This window comes from Cyprinus carpio, chromosome B4 (genome assembly GCF_018340385.1).
Source record: "Cyprinus carpio isolate SPL01 chromosome B4, ASM1834038v1, whole genome shotgun sequence".
Classification (NCBI taxonomy): Eukaryota; Metazoa; Chordata; class Actinopteri; order Cypriniformes; family Cyprinidae; genus Cyprinus; species Cyprinus carpio.
In genome coordinates, this window is record NC_056600.1 from 33,047,376 (window position 1) to 33,053,375 (window position 6,000).

Consider the following 6,000-nt stretch of genomic DNA (forward strand, 5'->3'; position numbering starts at 1 on the left):
TCTGAGTTTATGTACGTACATCAATTTTTGAGTGGAAAAAAAGCATTATTTGTGGATAATTTTGTCAATATTAAATATGAAAAAATAAAATAAAAATAACACTGTTTATCACACTATTCAATTCAAGTTTATTTCAATTCAAGTTTATTTGTATAGCGCTTTTTACAATACAAATCATTGCGAAGCAACTTTACAGAAAATTAAGTTTCTACAATATTTAGTAGTAGCTTATCAGTGGTGACTGTCAGTTTATGTGCATACGGCAGAAATGTTCAGAAAAATCAATAAAAGACATAAACAGACGATTAACACTATTAACAGCAATTATGCAATCAAACTTATAGCAAAATGTGGTAGTTCTGTATGTTGTCTCTGGGTTAGCATCATCTGAGGTCCTCTGAGGGGTTGGCATCATCTCTTCTCAGGTGTTCTGGATCCAGACTGGAGCTTGTGTAAATCCTAGTTACCACGGGATGTAAATCATTCATTATTTGAATGCTTGGCCAAAGAGGTGTGTTTTTAATCTAGATTTAAACAGAGGAAGTGTGTCTGAACCCCGAATATTATCAGGAAGGCTATTCCAGAGTTTGGGAGCCAAATGTGAAAAAGCTCTACCTCCTTTAGTGGACTTTGCTATCCTAGGTACTATCAGAAGTCCAGCGTTTTGTGACCTTAGGGAGCGTGATGGATTGTAGCGTGGTAGAAGATTAGTTAGCATGCTGTAATGCAGGGTTCCTCAAATCTTTCCCTGGAGGGCCAATCTGCTGCAGAGTTTAGCTCCAACCCTTATCAAACTCACCTACCTATGATTTTCTAATGATTTTGAAGACACTGATTAGCATGCTCATGTAACCGGTCCTTTGCTGACCACTGCTTCCATCATCTGCGTTGTGTGTAAGAAGGCTCAGGACACTTTCGTTTCTGTTCACCAAAAGGAGATTTATTGACAGCCACATCCAGCATTAACTTCACTCTGTCTGTGGATTAACATGAATAAAGTTCATCTCTCTCTCATGGTCATTCCATAAAGACATTCCTCTCTCCAGCATATACAGTGTGAACTCATTTTAACAATCAAGAAAGACACCGTTAACACTGAAACAATCTGTATTTGTTAAGTTTCCCAAATTTGTTTATCTGCTTTTTGCCCAAGTCACATGATTGGAACATTGATGAGGTTTACGGGACTTTATTCGTGATCTGATAAGCCATGGAACAACATGATCTTTTGGATTTTTTTCACGGAACGAAATACTGAGGGGGAAAACAGCGCCAAAATCGAAGAAGTGAAGGTAAATAGTTGTCATTTTTGATTTTATAAATATGTACAGGACTTGACATTAACTTGTTTTGCTCACCAGTCACTGTAAGCCATGCAGTCCATTTAATATATAAATTAGCAATATTTTAAATGACACAACGGTATATTAGAAACGATAAAGAATAATATATTGTGAAAATACATTATAATATATTGAATAATACATAAGGAGTTAGTTAACATTTTCATATATTGAAAAATATGTGACAATATATCACAATATATGTATTTTTATATTCAGCAATACACTATAATATATAGATGTTCATGTGATAAGACGTGGTACTGCATGTGTAAAAATGTACTGAGCATACATTTACTCATGAAGTAAAAGCACATATATGGAAATATGTTTCTTATATTTAACAATCATTTATGATATACATGTTTCACATTTTGAAATATAGCTATGATTTAAAATATTACATTTAATACACAAACAAATTTTTCTAAAAATGTAAACTCAACAATAAAATCTGTAAAAATAAAATTTGGTTTCTTAGCAATATAGTCTTTTTGAACATGGGCAATTCATCAATTAAATCGGTACAAACAACAAGATCTGTGTGATACTCATTGTCAGTATGTTTAACCCAAGTTGTGACACTTACTTCACTTGATATATCCATCTGAAAACGGTCTGAAATCAAAGCTCTGTTTTCAACATCACTGCTTGTCAGTGTCAGCAGTATTATGACAACTATTTTAGTGCTTTCTTAAACCTTTAAAACTTTTAAACTATAGTGAACACTGTTCTTGAGAACAAACAAGAAAGAGGGATAATTAACTAGGGAAGAGGCCAAGATGGCAGATGGTCGGTCGGGTGTGGTAGCTGCTCTGTTACTCTGTACGCTAATTTTTAAGTTTGTCCACCCAGAAAATATAAATACATTTAAACAGTCTCAAAACAACAGACATTCTACCTCTACTCGGGTTTGTAGCTCATTCAGAGGCTGCTCATGTTTTAAAACTAGACAGCAAACTTACACTGTGTACCGTGTGCTCCCCCCGAGCTCCATGGAGGATCCGATGATGGCCCAGCTAAACCTGGATGTCTATCTGGTTCAGTCTACAGGCGTTGCTTCAGATGAGCATCCATGTCGAAACCTAGCGGGGAGAAGGCTGTCGTTGCCATCGGAGCCCTGAGTATCCCAGAGGACCTGGTGGCTGAAGCCTGTGTTATACTTTCCGCGTGGGCAATCCAGACGCGTACATGGACAGAGTGGACATGGACTACTTGTATTTGTACTACTAAGTGTACGCTGGTGGTCCATTCCCCGGACATGTTCCATACATGCACAGTAGCTTGAACAGTAAACAAACTTGAAAAAACAATTGCCCAGAGTTACTGCACATCTGGCTGTCTTTATATTGTTTTATCTACGGTTTGTAGAAGTGCGGGTAGCAACGAGCTTCTTCACACAGCCTGCGCATGCGTAGTTGGTGCTTTTGGAGCCTACTGACCATGCATACTTGTCCGATGATGATTTCTTCTTATTCAGAACCGGTTCTGTTCTTTGAAAAGAACCAAAACTGTGAGCAATTTCTAAGTTTCGGTCCCGAAAACAGTTCTGGTGCAACACGTGACCAAGCGCTGTGAACAGCCTTGCGCCGGTGTTCTGATAATTCGGCTTTTACCGTCAAGGATGTCACAAACCGAATAACAGAACGCCTGAAAATGTGTATACTGTAATATATGTAGAATTTTGACATTGCCAACCTTTAAATTAAGTAATAAACAGTATTGAGCATAGAGCAGTTGAGTATTGTGCATTTTTCCTTACCACTATTTTTTTTAAAGTTGTTTAATGATTTTAATGGAACCGGAACCGTTAGGTGGAACCAGAACTGGAACCGGAAAATTTCTGATGATTCCCAACCCTACACCCAACAGATGTCAAGGGCGTACAAAGATTCCTCGGCATGATAAACTATCTCTCAAAATTCTGTGATCACCTGTCAGATGGATGTGAGATACTGAGGCAGCTTACCCATAAAGACACAATCTGGGAATGGTCAGATGCGCATGAGAGAGCATTCAGATGGCTGAAAGATGCCATCATCAAAGCGCCAATACTCAAATATTACAACCCAGATGAACCTCTTTCACTTCAGTGTGATGCGTCTGAGACGGGCTTAGGAGCCACTTTACTTCAGGAGGGGGCACCAATTGTGTATGGAAGCAGGGCACTAACTCAGACAGAAAGGGGGTATGTCCAGATAGAAATGGAATGTTTGGCCATCGTCTACGGTATGGAAAAATTCCATCAGTATACATATGGGCACAAAGTGATTGTTCACTCCGACCATAAACCACTAGAAAATATAGTTAGGAAACCACTAGGAAACCACTGCTATCATCACCAGCCTACCCGCAGAGCAATGGGATGGCGGAATCGGCGGTAAAGACTGCAAAACGACTGCTGAAAAAGGCAAAAGCTGATGGGAAGGATCTGTACCTAGCTATGCTTGACCATAGGAACACACCATTACAGGGAATCAAAGCAAGCCCAGCACAGTGGTTGTTCATTAGGAGAGCCAAAACACTACTGCCAACACATGATAACCTGTTAAAACCAAAAATAGTACAAACAAGACAGGAGCAGATGGAAAGCAGAAACCGTCAGGCTACATACTACAACAGACATGCAAAGGATCTATCAATAAATTAGAATGTCATGGAAAAGTTCATTTATTTCAGTAATTCAACTCAAATTGTGAAACATGTATTAAATAAATTCAAGGCACACAGACTGAAGTAGTTTAAGTCTTTGGTTCTTTTAATTGTGATGATTTTGGCTCACATTTAACAAAAACCCACCTATTCACTCTCTCAACAAATTATAATACTTTGTAAGACCAATAAAAAAATAAAAAAAAACATTTTTTGTGAATTGTTGGAAATGTCTAATACTTATAGGGGAGAGTAAGATTAGCCACTTTTTACTTATATGGTCCTCAAGATAAGGGAAAATGATGCAGAAGTACAATGAAAGTATCTATCATATTCAAATGAAAGTATTCCTATCATTTTAAATGATCAGAATGTATCTATGACAAAGGGTTCTAAAAATATGGCTTCTTATAAAAAAAGTGTTCCCATGGCTCGTTTGCCCTGGGTTTGGGGTAAGTTGAGCCGAGTCGAGTCAGTGGGTAAGATCCACCATCTGGGTGTAAAATGACTATCTGACTCAAATCTGATTCAAACCCATGTGAAAAAAAAAAAAATTTAAAAACAAATTTAATAATTACCTTTTACAGACAGTCATATTTTATTTTCTTAAAGTTAACTTTAACAGCATAAAACCAACCAAATGAAATTTAAATTTCAATATTTAATTGTTTGCATTTCTGAAACAACATGTTGAACACCAAAGTTGTAGCCTTCCTAAAAACAGACTACACAGAGTTTGTTGGCCATTAGTGACTACAGGTGGAAAGATATTTTCATTTATTTATTTTTGTTTGTTTTCATAGCAATATCTGGCAACACTGCCAGAACTTAAACTGATAGTAATAAAAAGAGCCCACAGACATGTTATTGCTGACAGGAGACCAAATATGGTAAGGCAAATGCAAATGAATCAAACCAGTAGCATATAACACTAGTGCAGAGATCTGTAGAACAAGTATGTTACGTCTATGCTATTTCATATTAAATTTCGTCTTTCCAACAACATTCATAAGGGCACTAGACAAAGTTATCATCTATATAGCAATGGTTATTATTGAAAACTATAACAGTAATAGGCCTATATGTATTGCTGAATAATATTTTAAAAAATATCTGATAAAATTATATACCCCTAACCTAAAGTAATAGTGCAATGTGATATTATTTAACAATGCTCATTCCTCCAAAACAGAGAAAACATCTTTCACAAACATCTACATATCTGTGTCTTTTAAAATGTTTAGTGTATTTAATGAGTGGGATTATTATAGCAAACGATGGCTACGGCCGTGGTGCCTTCCATTGCCTCAATGTGTCTCTCCTTTTCACAGTCTGGCAGAAATGATGCGTGGTTCCGAAATACATGGTCACATGACACTAAAAGTGTACAGTTGCCAAGATGCAGGGGGTCGGTCAACTTCCCCACTGGCTTAACTTACCCCACTCTCCCCTACTTCCATTGAAGATGAGACAGAAGCAGGCTCAGAGAGTGAGGGAGAGCCCACTCTAATCAAAACCTCTCCGATAAAGTCAATTATTACAGTGTACTGTTTTTTCTTTTAACTGTATATTTGTAACAACTGAATAATTCATATTAACAAAAACCCACCCTCCTTGTGCTCCTTTTTTTGGTTTGGTCCACTGTCCCTCAAAATGTCTGTCCACGGCCCTGGTGACCAGACATGCCACTTCCCAGGGACATGTTCTGCCCAGGATTTCTAAATTGACATCAAAGTACTTTGAGAGCTATAGAGAGCAGATGGCTCCTTTATTCTTTCGAATTGCTCCTGCTCTCTGGAAAGTGGCAAGTCTGGTCGCCTTGTCATTATGGGTTCTATTGTGTTTTGTCACGCTGCTCGCATCCGGTGTAATTCTTCAGTCATTTTTCGAATCATTATTGCTTCAATGCATATTAGGAAACCAGTGCGCCTGCCACACTGTTATATGTCGGGTATGTTCAAGTAAGCTGGATATGCACAGATAATGCACAATTAGGCTGTAATTA